General features: G+C 35.3%; 1 long non-coding RNA gene across 1 annotated transcript; it reads left to right on the top strand.

The window, feature by feature from the left end:
• Positions 1–4,597: 4,597 nt before the first annotated feature.
• Positions 4,598–11,429, top strand: LOC135758684 (uncharacterized). The gene is made up of 5 exons (XR_010536566.1): positions 4,598–4,666; positions 7,577–7,607; positions 7,834–7,989; positions 10,212–10,307; positions 11,367–11,429. It is a non-coding gene; the product is annotated as an uncharacterized lncRNA (long non-coding RNA).
• Positions 11,430–16,792: the final 5,363 nt, after the last annotated feature.

Here is a 16,792-nt window from a genome sequence, read left to right as displayed (position 1 = left end):
AACTAAAATAGACTACGCCATTGCAACAAAAACCTGGTCTAAAGTCTAAAGTCAATATTTTTTTTTGTTATTTAAAGAGCGCATTAGTAATATGCGCCTATACATTCACATACATGAATGCGTAGCAGCACAAAAACGCCTGCTATTTTTACTTGCATAAATAAAAGAAAACGGGTTTTAAAGGTTTTAATAAAAAAATTATTTAAATTCAAGTGAAAAACAACACAATTATTTAACATTATTCTTAAACTGGGGGTCTTCTTCCTCCTCTTAGTTTTTCAGTTTACAAAGTCCGTCATCTAAATAGGGATTAGACATAGTGCCAGCGCAACTTGCTTTTAAAGGGGACGAGAGCTGGGACTCTCATGGGTTTATTGCACGTTACGCCCAAAATACTCCCATTACTCATTAAAAAATAGCAACAACCCTTTTCGACCATGTGCTCGGCGCACAAACCATTTTTCCCGTTGTTAAATTAGCAAAGTGGCATCGGACACGCCCATTTAGACATTGCGCTGTGCGCTTTAGACAATGCGCTTAGATCGTTAAAATAGGGGAACACATTTTAAGTGAGAGCAAGGTTACCTTCAAAGATACTTTGTTACCGTTCCCATTGTTACAGTGCTGTGACACTTTGGGGACGACTCCAAGGGTAAGTGCGTCTGAATGTGTATATCAAATTCAACCAATGGTGAGGCTTAACGAAAAACACAGGGTGAAGCGGGAGCCAGGAAGTATATCGCTATCTGAAATATTGCCAAAGACGGTGTTACATAGAAACAGGATGTATGCCAAGGGAGACACAGCGTCTGGTTCCCTTCTGAGGGAACAACAGTTACATACGTTTTCATGTGTCAAACAAAACTAATAAAGGACTATTGGCATTTTGGTATGAATCAACATTCGCATACAGAAGATATAAGCATTTAAAGCGAACAGTTTAGCACGTGTGCTTAAAAAGTCTAGAATGTTTATTTTTCTACACTACACAGAAAATAATATGGATTTTTTTCCAGAAAACTTCTTGCATAAAATAGATTCAAGCACTTTCAATAACCTCTTTTTTTTGTATATTTTCAAAAACTTCCCAGGGCCTTGATTTTTTCCCCCCAGATTCAAAAACTTTCAAGGATTTCAAGGACCCGTGGGAACCCTGCAATAAGAGCCATCCAAACACATCCCATACATGGCAACATTTGAGCTGTCAGTGAAAGTTTAATAGATTCACCTCCCATAGACAAAAAAGCCAAACACCATGCATCAGCACTTGCATACATGATGTACTGCATACATACCATACAAGTTATTTTGGCAAAACAACATGTAACCAAATTCAAGTTTATTTTGGTTAGAAGTGAGTTATTCATAGTTGGACCATATCTGGTCTATAGTTAACCTAGACAGTAAAATGACGGCTTGCTTGTTGGGTTCTTAAGCAGGATTTTGTGTGGGTAAAAATGTGATTAAGTTGTTAGGCCCCTAAAAATTCAAGCAATCTCATTACTTTCTTGTAGTTAACAAATTTTTAAGAAAGCAAAACAAATGTGTTAAGCGTAGTTTAATTAGTTTACAATATGTGGATTACACTTGTACCGGAATACATATACACATGCAATTCATTTCACATGTTTCCCTTTGCTCGTTGAAGTAATATATTATTTTCCTGGACTGGTTGAGGTATGAGAGGGACTCATTTCTCATGTACAAGGGTAGTTTGCACAACAATTCATCATTAATTGACAATAACTCTTGTGCTGCAAGCAGTCCATTTCTGTAGGTCTCTGCGGTCTTTGATTACAGCTGAATGGGGCACATGAAAACACTCCCATACTCGCCGTAATTACATCTGTTAGGTAACAGAGATAAATGGGGTGTAATGTTCAGCTATGTTCAGATTTAAGTGCTCTGGGTGACTTTTTGCCACAGATTTAAACTGAGCCAACAAATGACTTCACTACATCCGAAACTTGATTGAAAGTGCATGATACAGTAGCAATTTAATGTTATCTATCTATTTTAGATACGAGTCAATCTATATATACACATATGCACACATACCAAGTCAGCAACACACAAACTCACACAAACCTTCTTCTCCAATAAAGACTTTAGTTAGATTATTTACGGTAAGGGTTTATAGTCCGTCTCCAACAGATGGAGACAAAAGCCTCCATAAATCTTTTATCCTCTTGGGTCCTATGCTCCTTGTAGCATGACCCACACACTAACAAAATACGTTCGTCTGACACATACACACACTCATTTCCAACACCCTGTCACAGATTCACAAAGGACAATTTCTCAGAGATTTGATGCGAATGGCCTTTGAGGTCTTTCTGCATTTGTTCTCGCACACCTGGCGCTGGGGATGACCAGTTTGGGCTTCATGTATCCACAAGGATCACTGAAAATGCTCAAACCAATTGACTTGACTCAAGGGCCGATCTATTTCCATGACCGTGTGCACACTGCAATTACCCGAGTCCAGCTGTGGGTTCCTGAGAGAATGCTGTCACACTCACAAACCATGCAGGACCACAGAACCAGACCAGCAGGAGAAATAAAGCACGTCACATGAGTGCTAAAACTCTAGCATGCTGAGAAGTTCATTGCTTATTCAATGTTTGAGATGATTAAATATATACTGTAAACACATGAATTTTGGGTCACGTAGGCCTACTCATTCTTTATTTTGCCTATATGGGTGATTCTCCTGAAATTAGACTTATGAGGTGTCATGAAACATTTTGATAAAATGTAAATGCAAAGTAAGAGTATCAAAATAAGAAGCATACAGTTACAAACATCTCTTCATGTACTATTTTGCACGATTTCAAACCATTTTTCTTGTTTTTTCCACATTTAAGGGGACAATTTTCATTACCGCAATGTGTCCATGACTGGATTTGGGTTCTTTGACATGGAAATATTTATAATTAAAAAATCTAAAAAATAAAAAGCTTCAGTGCATCTTAAACTATAAATATTTACAGTAAAGAAACATGTGGTATTTGGTGATCATTTGTAAATGTAGAGACAATAATAAGGAATATAAATGTGTCCAATAAAAATTTTCTCATCCTCCGCAACAATTTTCAATCATTGTTTAAGCCCTCAAGGAACTAACATTTTCAAAAAAAAAAAAAAACACTTGTTGGAAGGGACATAATTGATTGTGACACTGATGGCTACCAGGTAAGCAGTTCTTATTTTTTCTCTCCAGATAAATGTTGAAATTTTGTAATGGTACCTAGACAACTTTTTAGTTCTCATTACCGAAACATGAGTTTGTTAATGCATATATTTAATGTAAAATCATGTTGCGGTAATGATCATTTTTTTATAATGATAATCTAAAAAATGTAAGTAGTTTTATATGAAATAATTTTTTAATCCTCTAAAAATAATGGTTATAGTAAGTTCAGACCTTAATCTTATATGTGCAAAAAAATTGGCTTCAAGTTTTTTTTTATTCTGATGCTGGATTTTGTGAGAATCATCCATATATTATCCACATTTTAAAATATAAGTAAACTTATAGTAAAATATAAGTAACATTAAAACACAAATGTGACTTTAAATTATGGATTAAATTATCCAAAATAAATCATTATTAATTATAATTAATTATTATCTTATTTACTTATTTTTTTAAGATTTATTTATCTATACAACATGCCGTCATTCCATAGACTTCTATCGATTTAAAAGAGCACTAGTTATAAATACTACATTCTAAAATTTTACCAATATTTACCCATTATGGGTCAAAAATAACCCAGCCATTTTTAGAGTGTATAATCTAACCCCCACTCTAATAGTAACCGAAAACTTTAAAACAAAAACAATTAAATAACTTTATTTACTACAACCCCAAATCAGAAAAAGTTGGGACACTGTAGAAATTGTGAGTAAAAAAAGGAATGGAATAATTTACAAATCTCATAAACTTATATTTTACTCACAATAGAATATAGATAACAAATCAAATGTTGAAAGTGATACTTTTTGAAAATTTTCTGGCCTCTTATTGCTACCTGTCCCAACTTTTTTTGGAATGTGTAGCTCTCATGAAATCCAAAATGAGCCAATATTTGGCATGACATTTCAAAATATCTTACTTTCAACATTTGATTTGTTATCTATATTCTACTGTGAATATAAGTTTATGAGATTTGTAAATTATTCCATTACTTTTTTACCCACAATTTCTAAAGTGTCTCAACTTTTTCTGATTTGGGGTTGTATATTTTTTATAGCATTTCTACAAATAAGGACATGCCCAAAGGGAGGTTTTGCACACACTGTAAAAAGTGATTTTTTGACCTTGTAAATAATGGAAACATTATTTAAGTATGTTTTACAAGCAAATAGTAGTTTGTCTTTTTACTTAAAAATGGCATGTTTAATTCAGTACATTACTTGCAGTTTCTTTGTCATTTATTGTTCTAAAATACGTATGTAAATTTAAATACAATCTCCTAAGTAATATTTATTTATTGTTCGCCATCTAATCAAATCACACCAACAAATGAACAACTCAAGTAAAATATACTCAGTACAGAAAGATAATTGATGCGCATGCGTATTTGACTTCGAGTCTGAAGTGGCGCGGACAGAGGAAAGGAAGGGAGACTTCAGGACGGCTAATTTGAATTTTACCACGGTAAGTTAAGTTATTAATATGCTTATTAATTAATTGAGGTATGTTTGGTAAAAGTGTAGAGTTATTAAGCTATCTGCAGTCCCAGTGGTTTGTGCCTATTGTTTCCTTTTATCGAGTTACAGATGCTAACAGTGTTCATGTTTATGTTTTTGGATAACAGATTTTTGGATAACGTTAAAACGTAATCTTAGTTTTGTTTTGTTAAACACATGGAGTTTGGGATTTGCATCCGTTATTAGCAAACGCGATCTCTGTAGAAAACAATTGTCTTAAGTTTTATATATAACATTAATCCTGTCAGACGAATATTTTAAAAACATCCGCGAAAACCTTGCTCGAGGCTTTGCGTGTCGTGGTCGAGCATTCTGTCCCAGAAAAGTTCGAATTGCCGAAATGTAATAATCACTAGTGTTGTTTTTGGCAGCCTGTTTTCATTTTAGTTTTAGTCTAGTCTTTGTGTCAAGCTGTCATTTTAGTTTTTATTAGTTTTAGTCACGTCATACTCTTTTTAGTCTAGTCAAGTTTTAGTCGACTAAAATTCTTGCCATTTTAGTCTTATTTTAGTCAGACTTATCCATTACTATTTTAGTCTAGTTTTAGTCGACGAAAACTGATGACATTTTAGTCTAGTTTTAGTCAGTGAAATTGTATTTAGTCTCTTTTTAGTAATCCAATTCTATTTAACCCATATAGTATAATGACCTAATAGTATTATAGACAAAACAATATTTTCTTTTAGCCAAACCCATTTCAAACAAAAGTTATATTATTGTTACCTTATAGACCCAAGAATACATCCATTCCAGACATGGAAGATGCTCTGATTTGAATAGATATTTATTTTACTATCCTCTGAGTGAGTGACTTGACTGTTCGTAAGAGTCTACATAAAAGTCTACATAATCAAAACAAAAGTAGTCTAAGCAAACACACACACACACACACACACACACACACACACACACACACACACACACACACACACACACACACACACACACACACACACACACAACGTCAAATGGGTCACACACAACTATAGTATGTGTGAGAATAGAAATATGCTATTGTTAACATTTATAATTGTATTTTGACAGCAGCACAAACTACAATCATACATATGTAATTATATATTATTATAGTTTATATTTCTGCATCTGTACGTTACCACCAGTGTACCTAATGGACTTTGGCTTAATCTAATGTGACAACGCTGATCTTAAATGTCAGTATAAATCCAAGCAATTTTGGAGAATTACTAAATGTTTTTCTTGTAAGTAAATTAAAAGTCAGCTTTAAGAAAACAGCAGATGTCTATTAAGAAAAGCACAGGTGTTTGATTGATTTAATACTCAAGTATTCAGCGAAGTATGTTTTGTTTATTTAAATAATAAATAAGTGTAGTTATTAAGCATATACAAAACAACGAATGTCTTTAGCATAGATATATTTACAATGTTTCAAAACGCAATGCAGCACAATGTCATTTAAACAACTGTTACATGATATAAATTTGTACATTGTTATACTGGTGGTGTCAGCAATCAAAGCTATAGATTTTAACAGGCTTGTTGAACTGACCTGAAAGTGATGCACGGGATTTATTTTGGACTTTTCTTTTACATTTGGAGCCAGAATGCTGCATCTTCCCGGTCGGAATCGCCGTGCGGCTACAGCTTTTCTCATGTAGTGGAAGCGTTTTGTGCAGCATTTAGTGGAAATGTGTTTATCTTCAACAGCGACTGCCATGAAGAGTCGTGTCCATAAAAGGGAGAGGATCTTAGGTGCACGAGCAAGGCTTGTGGACCAACTCCGCTTCACCTCTGTAACCGCCCCCGTTTCTCCGCTTTCCGCATGTTTCGCGGTTGCCGCGTACACTGTTTGAAATGCCCATTAACGTGCAAATGGAGGCGTATGATATCAAAGCATCGCGAGAGCAGACTGCTCCGCATGCTTTCTACTCACTCTCGCGGTACTTTCATGTTTTGATTTATCTACGCAGCGCCAACAACACACGTGCTCACCTGCAGTCAGGTGGTGGGGGCGCGGAGATGCTGAGATGGGTAAAAGACGAAATAACGTTATAACATTTCGTCTCGTCTCGTTTTGGTCAACGAAAATGAAGAGACATTTTAGCTTAGTTTTTATTTTGTAAACCACTTTTAGTCTCGTTTTTATTCGTCAACAATATTGCATTATACATTTTATTATAGTCATCGTCACATGACCAGCATTTTCGTTACGTCTCGTCTTGTTTTCGTCACGTGAAAAAGGTTCGTTGACGACTATATTTCGGCATACTTTTCGTTGACGAAAGCAACACTAATAATCACCCTGTTTTTCGCGTATTAATCACACATGATTAACCATAGGGTACTTTTTAAAATGCACGTGTACAAGGCAAATATTACTTTGAACTTCATTTATATTGTTTACCTATACTATTGGCTATGAGTTATATAGAAATCGATAAGGTGTTGCACACTTTTGCAATTACACAATGCTAAATGCTTGTTTAGATAAATGTTAATTACTTAACAATCAACCTTAAGTTGTAAAGCCTGTATTTTATTTCATGATGTTCTTTTACTGACCAACATCCACTTAACACGTGCTTGATATCTACAAGCAGTTGGAGATTCTAATTTGTTAAAAGATATATGGGTGTTACTCTTGAGTAAAAACGTTAGTGTAGTTTAAAATATTATCATAAATGATTCAAAATGAATGTCATGAATGACACCGGCAAATTATTAATGTTTAATTTACATAACTGCATAACCACAGTCAATGAATTGTTAAGGTAAGATTAGTTGTAAGCATACCTCATGTCAGTAAGATCAGTAAATATATTTACAATTGTTAAAAAAAATATTTGCTGACGTGAACATTTCTTACATTCTTTTACAGATTTTTCACCCACTATTCAAGCTAATGCAAGGTAAGTTGGCAATACTTTATTACAGCACACCTCACAGATATATAGCAATAAGTATGCATTCACATGTGCATCGTTTGTTTACTGTAGGTGCCAAAGCATGAGGTGGTTATGTAAAAAATGCAGCTTTCAGTCAAACCGAAGACTACTGTACAGCTATTAATACACTTAAGTGCATCCAACTCTAATCATCACTTGATTGTGTTACATTTTATTTTCTTTGTTTTAGATAAAAAATGATTTCAGAAGAATCACCACAATTTCCTTGGAGCGTACATTCTTGTAAAAGCTGGACTTCTATACCCCAAAACTCCTGGCTTTGTTTGAGATGAGGGTTGGGGTTGCTGGCATAAGAATTAAACATTTGCTGGATTCACTGAGCTAGGTAAAATGTAAATGTTTTTTTACAATTGGGAATTACTTGTGTGATGATATGCTGCTTCCTGACCATGGCCGGACTTACCATTGGGCTTGATTGGGCTTGAGCCCAGGGGCCCCGGCCAATAGGGGCCTCCGTGCCGGCTTGCGTTCGTTTGATTTGTTCAGTCGTTTTCATTTATTATTTTTACAGCCTATTGGTTGGTGCGGAATTGTTTGGTGCTGCATTTAATTCGTTAATATATATATGTCAGTCATCTTGGTGCTGAATATGACGCCCTGCGTTTACTGCTTTTGAAACCCATAGATGCTAGTACAATAGCGAATACGCGAAATGAGAGTCATAAATAAGCTTTACAGATAACGAGAAAGAGCAACGCGAAAATGAAGCGCTCCGTATGAAAGATTACTAGAGTAGGTCTTGTAACTCTGTTTTTTCTTGTTTGTTTGTAATCTAACGTGATACGCAGCAGGTATACGCAGTATATCCACTAGTAATGGTCAAGGATTTCCGTATACCCATTTAAAAAAGCGTGAAAATACTTAACAGTGTGTGACAAACCCTTGACACTTTCATTCATAAATTGACATCTGAATCACTCACCATTCGCATGCTCAACTTGCTACTTTGGCGGGTTGAACCTCATATACAGTCCGCTATTTGATATTTGGTACATTTAACTTCATGCGGCACTGCGCGATCCGATCATTATATGAAATCAAATTATCACGGCGCAAAAGTGATTGTAAAGCAGACGGGTGTATTCACGTGGTTCAACAACAGCCAAAAAATTACATCAGAGTACCGCGAGAGCTCACACGGAGAAGTCTGCTTTCTAATCGCTCTCGCGGTACTTCGACATCATCACCAAGCGGTCTGCGTAGCGCCAAATGAAATACAATCTGCTCGAAGTCTGCAGCTCACACGACCCTGTAACCAAACAGTTTCTGTGGAAAAGTGAACGAGTGGAGCAGGGCTACGAAACATAACAAAATCCGGAGAGTTAACAACGCACATATGATTATGTCGACATTTAAATCATCAGTCCAGTTTATTACTTCATCTGGAGGTGAGGATCCACTTAATCATGGCCATGTTGATGTCCTGATGCTTTTTGATATAATCCACTAGCTAGCTAGACTAACTTTCCTGTAGTTTCTCTTTCAGCATGTTTGCTAACAGAATCACAGTTTAAACTTCTTAAAAGTGTTCATTTTTATATCTACGTTCAAAGTATTAATGTATTACGTTCATATCAGACGCAAAATGAATTAATGATCATCTTCTCCACTTTGGTTTTTGGTGTCTAATATTACATGATGGTCTTGTCATAATTATTAAATTACATCCTAAAATATTTTCTTTTCACTGCACCACTTAGGCTATATGCACAAAATACTCTTGTTGATTATGTTTATAACATTATATGGTGTGTAATAAGGTGAATGTTAATCAAAACATATCATTCTCTTCTTAAGCTAAGTCTAACATAATGATTTTAAATGTTGTTATGGGGTATTTTTTAATGTGCATGATTAATTTGGATTTGTGACATCCCTAAAATACATGATTTAATTTTAGAATGGGCTTATGTTCTGCTTTAGAGATATAGGGGCAGTTTCCTAGTCAGGTCTTATCCTAGTCCAAGACTAAAATGCATGTTTGATCTGTCTTAATTTAAACACATTTTGCACTGATATATCTTAACATATATCATTGCCATTGTTTTGTCTCAAGACGCACACCAGTGATGTTTTTGTAAGGTTTGTTTGTAAAAACTACTTGAATGCCCTAATATAACCTAGCAATAGGCCTAGTGCTAGATTAATCTAAACCCTGTCGGGAAACTTCCCTAAAATGTAGTTCTATGATATATTTTTTATTTTAGGTTGTTTACTGTATGTGCACTCTCAGAAGATAATTTACACAAACTGTCACTGGGGTGGTACCCTTTCAAATAGTACACCTTTGTACCTAAAGAGTGCATATAATGGGTAAAAATTTACCTATATCTGTACCTAAATGGTAAATATTAGGACCCATTTAAAGGGTACCGTCCCAGTGACAGCTTTTGTACCTTTTGTTCTGATAATGTAGGGCCCAAAATTTATTCAAGCCCAGGGGCCTCCACCCTGTTAAGTCCTGCCCTGTTCCTGACTCTGTAAATATGTTATATGTAGATGTATACACATTTAATGTTCACTGTATTTTCCTTCTGTTTTTAACAGCAAGAAGATAGCCTTGAAGATAGGTGAGAAGTTGTGATTCGCTGCCTCCTATCTTTCCTGGGAGAATCAGCTAAGGAGCTCATTGAAGACCACCAGGTAGTACAGTTAAATTAAATTCAAATTTATTTGTATAGTACTTTTTACAGTGTACAATGTTACAAGGCAGCTTTACAAAAACACTGTTGAATGTTAAATGATCAATAAATTGAAACAAATCAAAGAAAAAGAAATAATCAATTAATAGTCTAGTGCTGACTTTGTTTGAAGTCCTTGCATGGCCTGGTGTCATCATTGCACAAGTCTTGGATCATCTAATGTCTTACTGGGAGGTGGGGTCCAGATATGGATATACAATAAGTGAAGCAGCTAGCAGTTAGCTGGCTACATACACAGCTACATCCATTTATATTTCTATTTTATTTTGGATGTAGACAGTAGTGGTTCGACTGATATACTCTATTTGTGTTACGTGTTCTTTTTATTCCTGAGCCAATTAAACCGTCTACAAGGAAATCTTCCATAATTTTTCCTTTTGCTTAATTTTTCTGCATATTTGAACCCTATCAAGCACTGACAATGATGCTAAGATCCATTTTTTCATACTGAGGAAAATTTTAAAGCTTATACACCATTGTTACTTAAAGAACACTCAGTGATGGTCAAGAACGGAGCACCATACATTTAAATGTCAGGTGTATGTTAACTTTTGGACAGGATTACCAGTGTAAATTGTTATGTTGTTTATATTTCTTTAATGTACACTAGTCAACATTTGAAGTGGATCAAAACCTTTTCTAAAAGTTTTCTTAAAAACCAATATCCAATACCCGTTCTAGTTTTAGGACAAATTTGGTGAATGTTTTTGATCCACTTCAAATGTTGACTACTATATATATATTGTCTTTAGAAACCATTGTGTAATGTTTCCCAAAAGACATAACAATTTACACCAATTATAATTTCCAGAGGTTTACACCCTCCTGACTATAAATGTATGTATTTATCTTTATTAGCATCATGTTTCTTTCTACTGTAATAATTGCGTATGAGTCTCATTGTTGTGTTCAATGTAAAAGTATAACTTAACATCATACAGTTACTGCTGAATACTGTACAGTATTTTAACCACTTTGCAATGATTTGTGTATTTCACAGGATATCAGCAGAGACATGATTAAGGATACCTTATTCAGTCATGTCTTTAAAATCATCGTACTGTACTGAGCAGATCTGTGGAAGAAGATGCCGGTATGTCTGATGTCATCATTGTCATTGAGGGAACTGAGGTGCTGCTGGGATGTAAGAATCTCACAAATGCATGTCTTTCACTCACAGGCTGCATTTACTCCCTAAACTTAAGCTGTCCCCCAAAGCTGAGAAACACATTTGAAGTGTTTCAGAAAATTTTTCTTGGGTTAGATGCTTTTTAAATTTTCTCCAAAGGTTAACTCTGCATAGAAAGCTTCTAATGTAATCTGCTAGTTGGGCACTACTTGCACTTATTGTACTGTTTTTTTTTTTTTGTTTTTTTTTTTTTGTTTTTGATTGTTTTGTTTTATGCAAGAAATGTTGTTCACAAAACAACTTCAACTACATTACTATTTAACATAGCCATTCTTATGCATTTTAAGTAATACTATTCTGCTGAAGAATAATTATTTTATTTGATGTCTTTTTTCACTTAATTTAATCTAATTGAAATTAAAATAAGCTAATGAAAGGCAGCTACTAGTTTGACTATTTGCACATTTGTTTTTGATATCTGCAACTGACATTGTTGTAATGTTTATGTTTAAATGTTTATGCATTTTAATGGACTGTGTGGTTTACTGGAGTAAATTCACTATAGTGAACCATAAAACTGATGGAGTTTTACTATTTGTTTTATTTCATGTTCCCATCTTTAAGGAATCTTATAGAAATAAAAGTATTCAAGTAAAATGTATGTCAGTGTTATTTTATTGAACACCATTTAAATAAACAACATCAAGTAATGTTAAAATATATTTAAAGTAAAGGTTACTCAAAATTTTAAATAAAATAACTAGGATCATTGTGTAAAAAAAAATAATTAATAAGCATTACTTAAGTAAAATATATAAACAAACAGTCAATACAATTTACTGGAAAATTCCAAGTAAACTTTACTTGAGATTTTCTAATGAAAGCTACAGTTCCTTGTGTTTAGTTTTTACTTGGGAATGCTATTAAAATTACTCACATTTTCTAAGTGAAAAAACTTTCCTAACTTTTTTCAAGTAAATTCCACTCCAAATTTTTTTCAGTGCACTTTTTGGTACAAATTTGTCCTCAAAATCTAGGTACAGTACACATGCAGACACATACACACACATAACTCAGAAAGTCAACAGCTGGGACTCAGCAGGCTATCATAATGCCATCCGGGCCGAACTCTACTACTGTCTGGGGTAGAGCATTGCCTTATAGCAGCACAAAGGTCATAAGTTCGATCAGCAAACACACAAACAGATAAAAATATAGACATTAAATGCAATTTAAGTTGCTTTGGATAGATCATTGGCCAAATGCATGAATGTATACAGGTAAACAACGTTGTGATATAGGCCTACCTGTAAATATGAATTGATATACAGTCTTATTCAAAATAATAGCAGTACAATGTGACTAACCAGAATAATCAAGGTTTTTAGTATATTTTTTTATTGCTACGTGGCAAACAAGTTACCAGTAGGTTCAGTAGATTCTCAGAAAACAAATGAGACCCAGCATTCATGATATGCACGCTCTTAAGGCTGTGCAATTGGGCAATTAGTTGAAAGGGGTGTGTTCAAAAAAATAGCAGTGTCTACCTTTGACTGTACAAACTCAAAACTATTTTGTACAAACTTTTTTTTTTCTGGGATTTAGCAATCCTGATTCCTGTGAATCACTAAACTAATATTTAGTTGTATGTCCACAGTTTTTTAAAACTGCTTGACATCTGTGTGGCATGGAGTTTATTGCTACGTGGCAAACAAGTTACCAGTAGGTTCAGTAGATTCTCAGAAAACAAATGAGACCCAGCATTCATGATATGCACGCTCTTAAGGCTGTGCAATTGGGCAATTAGTTGAATTAGTTGAAAGGGGTGTGTTCAAAAAATAGCAGTGTGGCATTCAATCACTGAGGTCATCAATTTTGTGAAGAAACAGGTGTGAATCAGGTGGCCCCTATTTAAGGATGAAGCCAACACTTGTTGAACATGCATTTGAAAGCTGAGGAAAATGGGTCGTTCAAGACATTGTTCAGAAGAACAGCGTACTTTGATTAAAAAGTTGATTGGAGAGGGGAAAACCTATAAAGAGGTGCAAAAAATGATAGGCTGTTCAGCTAAAATGATCTCCAATGCCTTAAAATGGAGAGCAAAACCAGAGAGACGTGGAAGAAAACGGAAGACAACCATCAAAATGGATAGAAGAATAACCAGAATGGCAAAGGCTCAGCCAATGATCACCTCCAGGATGATCAAAGACAGTCTGGAGTTACCTGTAAGTACTGTGACAGTTAGAAGACGTCTGTGTGAAGCTAATCTATTTTCAAGAATCCCCCGCAAAGTCCCTCTGTTAAAAAAAAAGGCATGTGCAGAAGAGGTTACAATTTGCCAAAGAACACATCAACTGGCCTAAAGAGAAATGGAGGAACATTTTGTGGACTGATGAGAGTAAAATTGTTCTTTTTGGGTCCAAGGGCCACAGGCAGTTTGTGAGACAACCCCCAAACTCTGAATTCAAGCCACAGTACACAGTGAAGCATGGAGGTGCAAGCATCATGATATGGGCATGTTTCTCCTACTATGGTGTTGGGCCTATTTATCGCATACCAGGGATCATGGATCAGTTTGCATATGTTAAAATACTTGAAGAGGTCATGTTGCCCTATGCTGAAGAGGACATGCCCTTGAAATGGTTGTTTCAACAAGACAATGACCCAAAACACACTAGTAAACGGGCAAAGTCTTGGTTCCAAACCAACAAAATTAATGTTATGGAGTGGCCAGCCCAATCTCCAGACCTTAATCCAATTGAGAACTTGTGGGGTGATATCAAAAATGCTGTTTCTGAAGCAAAACCAAGAAATGTGAATGAATTGTTAAAGAATCATGGAGTGGAATAACAGCTGAGAGGTGCCACAAGTTGGTTGACTCCATGCCACACAGATGTCAAGCAGTTTTAAAAAATTGTGGTCATACAACTAAATATTAGTTTAGTGATTCACAGGATTGCTAAATCCCAGAAAAAAAAAGTTTGTACAAAATAGTTTTGAGTTTGTACAGTCAAAGGTAGACACTGCTATTTTTTTGAACACACCCCTTTCAACTAATACCCCAATTGCACAGCCTTAAGAGCGTGCATATCATGAATGCTGGGTCTTGTTTGTTTTCTGAGAATCTACTGAACCTACTGGTAACTTGTTTGCCACGTAGCAATAAAAAATATACTAAACACCTTGATTATTCTGGTTAGTCACATTGTACTGCTATTATTTTGAACAAGACTGTATAAATAAATACAAATTATGGGGCTTGCTGACAGATGGATTTTAATTACATAAACATTTAAGAATTTAACCAAATCAATCAATTTCAGGTATATAATTCACCAGGGAAACTCAAGTTTATTAAAAGCAAATGGAGGAAACATATCAAGTGTTACAGTAATCTATTAAAAATCGCACAATTAACTGCAAGTCTCATGAATGATATCTCGCTTTTTCTTTCTCCTCTTCCTAATGACTTTGTTAAATGAAAAGCACATGATGTTTCCCCCTTTTAAACTTTTTTGGTCCCATTCCCCTGCATGCTCCCATAATGAAAACTTAAGGAAAAAAGGAACATCTGTGCAGCAGCGCTAATTATTGGGAAATATGGGAGAGAACAGGCTTGGAATGGATGGGCTTCAGATCCTCTTCCAAGCACTTGTGCCCGCAGTGGTGTTTCTCGTTTCATCTTCCTGCACTCTGTTGTTGTGTCGATCCTGCGGGGCTTTGCCAAGTGCGTCTGATATTTATTAAAGAACTGTCATGTAAGGAACACCAGAATATAGCTGCCTGGCTCCTACGGCTCAGAGATTACTGATGAGATACTGGTGGGTGTGTTTGATTTCTAAGCGGAGGGAGAAAGGAAGCGGCAGTGTCTGTTAATATTCCCACTAGCTGGATGTATTGTTATTTTTTCTAGAAGCCATTGTTTGGTTTTAGCTGTAAAATATATGCAGTGCACTTGCAGCATTACGCACATCGAAAGTACAGTGGGGAATCGATTCTAATGATCTCTAACTATCCACAGGCACAAAAACCACATGAATAAAGCTCTGATGCACAAATAAAGGCAGGAGTAAGATACGGCAGTGAAATATGAGTTAATGAGAGACAGACTCTGCAGTTGACCCTTAATTGCAAGGTCAAGTATTAATTCACTTGGGTTTGAAGGACATGAAATAGAGCTTACAATATGGGCGGTATAGAAAGGATAAAAGAAGAAAATAGTTATGCTTTTTGATCTTAAATGTTTATGGAAAAATTCACTGACATACCAGACAAAATTTCACTTACCACAGTCATCGTGGTTCAAAGTTGAAAGCTGAAAACTGTACAGATTTTGAGTTTTGCGGTAGGCATTGTACTCACACAATATGTGGATGAATAACTAACTTGGTAAAGTGACAACATAAATCATCTTTTACAGTGACCTCTCAACTTAAACCAAAGCAAAATGGAAAAAGCTGTAATAATATATACCGTCATAAAGTAAGCGTTACATAAAGCAGGTCTGCTGTCATTGGCAGCCCATGACAAATCGAAAACATGGAAAAAACAGATGGAAATGAAGTTCATACTACGAGGTGGCTAAAGTCTGCCTGCACAAGGTCGGTCTGTTTTCTCAAGCAGTGGGTCTCAGTGTGGGTGGGCAGGGGGAATCTCTCTCCTGCTTCCCTATCATCAGCTACCTTTAAATGAGAGTCGGTGGCATGACCCTATTTATTAGTCCTGCTTATAATTAGTCTTTATTGGATTCAATACCAGAGACCGAGATTATTTTCACATGCTTGTTATCTTGTTTTATTGATCAAATAAAAAGCAAACTTGTGGAGCTGTTTGAAACGTGCTCTTGAACTTCCTATTTCCCTCCCTCTCTTAGAAGCCAAATAAATTCCTGCGTGCTCAGCAGCTCAGACTTTTTATGCTGTTCATGGCTAATTAACACACCTTTGGTGAGCATTCTGGGAAATTAAGATAAAAGTGCACTGATGTGTTTGTAATGGATCACATTAATATGTATTAAGTTTAGCTAAGGGGTTTAAAATCTGCTTTACATTTGGTGATTTTAACGTCACTTGTGGTTTCCAGATTCATTGAGACAGATATTTCCACCCTGAGAATTAACACTCAACCAAAGAGTGATTCATATATAAAAAAATCTTACAAGCTGATGCAAAAAGAAATGCAGATCCACACACTTTGGGTTTTCATCAAAGCTTACAAAATTCCAAAATGGTACAACATCATTTTGTAAAATCAAGATGTTTTCAATGACTCAGTTTTCATTATGTACTGATGGATAT

The sequence above is a fragment of the Paramisgurnus dabryanus genome, chromosome 1, assembly GCF_030506205.2.
Source record: "Paramisgurnus dabryanus chromosome 1, PD_genome_1.1, whole genome shotgun sequence".
In the NCBI taxonomy this organism is placed as follows: domain Eukaryota; kingdom Metazoa; phylum Chordata; class Actinopteri; order Cypriniformes; family Cobitidae; genus Paramisgurnus; species Paramisgurnus dabryanus.
This window is presented reverse-complemented; position numbering and strand designations above follow the sequence as displayed.